Raw genomic sequence first — 2134 nt, 5'->3', positions numbered from 1 at the left:
CATCCCTGGCAGTGTCCAAGGCCAGGTTGGACAGGGCTTGGAGCAGCCTGGGATCGTGGAAGGTGGAAGGGGGTGGCACTGGATGGGATTTAAGGTCCCTTCCAAACCAAACCATTCCAGGATTCTGTTTGGTCACACAGGTCCCTGCATTTGGATAAGCAGAACCTCAAAGAGTGGCTGGGACTGGTCTGACTCTCCTTGTCAGCAGTGCTTACAGACTGTGAGGGAACAAACACAGTTCCAAGGCTTGTTCCATCCCCAACAGAGAAAAGAGCAAAAATCATCACTCAGAATCAACACTGTGTCAGACAGACATCCAAAAAATTATTATTAGATATTTCAAAAGAAGCCTTTTTAACAGCAATTGTTCTATGTGGGATTTTTTCATTTTTTAATTTCAGTATAAAGTATTTGGTATTTGGAGTCTTTGATAGTGTTGGCAAAAAGCCACTAAGAGGCTTTGATTTTTGGAAGCAAATCCATGTGACTGATCCGAGTGGGATCATAATGGCTACAAGGACCCGTCCATTAAGAGCTATTTTTAACAGTGAAGTCAGAGCTGGAATGTGAAAGTAAAGCTAAGACTAAACTAAAAAAAGGTTAAACTTGCAATATTCTTAAAGATTAAACTGTCCTGCAGTTACAAAATAGCTAAAGTTATTCCTGGTGCCTATATCCCAACATATATCATCCCAAGTTATATTATTCCTAAGGATCTACCAACAAAACCCCGAGTACAGACAGTGCTCCTACATTGAACAGTCAAGGTGTCTTGGAGTCTTTCCCAACTTTTTTCCTATTACTTTTTGCTTCAGTTCATCACTGGTTTGTGCTTCTACATCTTTGACCCGTCTTTCATTTTGCTCCTGTCTGTATTTTCGTTATCAGTTGTTTCCTTTCATGGCTTATTTGTCCTTAAGTGTTTCTGGCAACTCCCCATCTAGTTTCAGCCATACAGGATGATGTTCTGCATCCATCATTCCAGTGTAACAGGGGAACAGAGCATGAACCCTTGAGGCATCCAGTAAATAAACACCAGAGACAGAATCCCAGACTGGTTTGGCTTGGGAGGGACCTTAAAGCCCATCCCACCCCCACCATGGCAGGGACACCTCCCACTGTCCCAGGCTGCTCCAAGCCCCAATGTCCAGCCTGGCCTTGGGCACTGCCAGGGATCCAGGGGCAGCCACAGCTGCTCTGGGCACCCTGTGCCAGGGCCTGCCCACCCTCACTGTAAAAGTCTGCCTAATACCTGATCTAAATCTCTCCTCCTTCAGTTTAAAATTATTTCCCCTTGTCCTACTGCTAAAAGGTGATGGCAGGGGGTGATGAGCTCATTCTGGGTCATGCAAAGGACCGTGCGAGCAGACAGAGCTCAGAGCAGGAGGCCAGCAGCTTCCAGAGGGTGGGATGGGTACACAGCATCCTCCTCTGGGAAAGGGAGATAGATGGAGGGGAGCAAAACTGGGAAAACTGCTCAGTGTGAATGACTGTGATGAATTAAACTTGTGCTGATGGAAGAACAAAGCATTGCCCAGAGCCGTGGGGATGGGAGAGCAGTGGGGAAAATGTGATGGTGAGTTCAGGTTGGAGAAGAGAACACTCCGGGAAGACCTCAGAGTCCCTTCCAGAGCCTAAGGGGCTCCAGGAGAGCTGGAGAGGGACTTGAGACAAGGCATGGAGGGACAGGACACAGGGAATGGCCTTAAGCTGGAAAAGGCTAGATTTAGACGGGATATTGGGAAGGAATTGTTCCCTGGGAGGGTGGGCAGGCCCTGGCACAGGGTGCCCAGAGCAGCTGGGGCTGCCCCTGGATCCCCGGCAGTGCCCAAGGCCAGGCTGGAGCAGCCTGGGACGGCGGAAGGTGTCCCTGCCGCGGCAGGGGCGGGCCGGGCCGACCCCCGGGCCGGAGCCGGGCGGACCCCCGTGCCGGAGCCGGGCTGCGGTGTGCGCACGGCGGTGCCGATGGCGGTGCCGATGGCGGTGCCGATGGCGGTGCCGATGGCGGTGCCGATGGCGGTGCCGATGGCGGTCCCGCTGCCATCCCCGCGCCCGTTCCCGCTGCCGGCGCTGGCGCGGCCCGGGCGGGGCGCGGGGAGGGGCGGCGGTCACGTGTGGCTGCCCGGTTAAAGCG

The sequence above is a fragment of the Aphelocoma coerulescens genome, chromosome 8 (genome assembly GCF_041296385.1).
Source record: "Aphelocoma coerulescens isolate FSJ_1873_10779 chromosome 8, UR_Acoe_1.0, whole genome shotgun sequence".
NCBI lineage: Eukaryota > Metazoa > Chordata > Aves > Passeriformes > Corvidae > Aphelocoma > Aphelocoma coerulescens.
Note: the sequence above shows the minus strand (reverse complement) of the source record.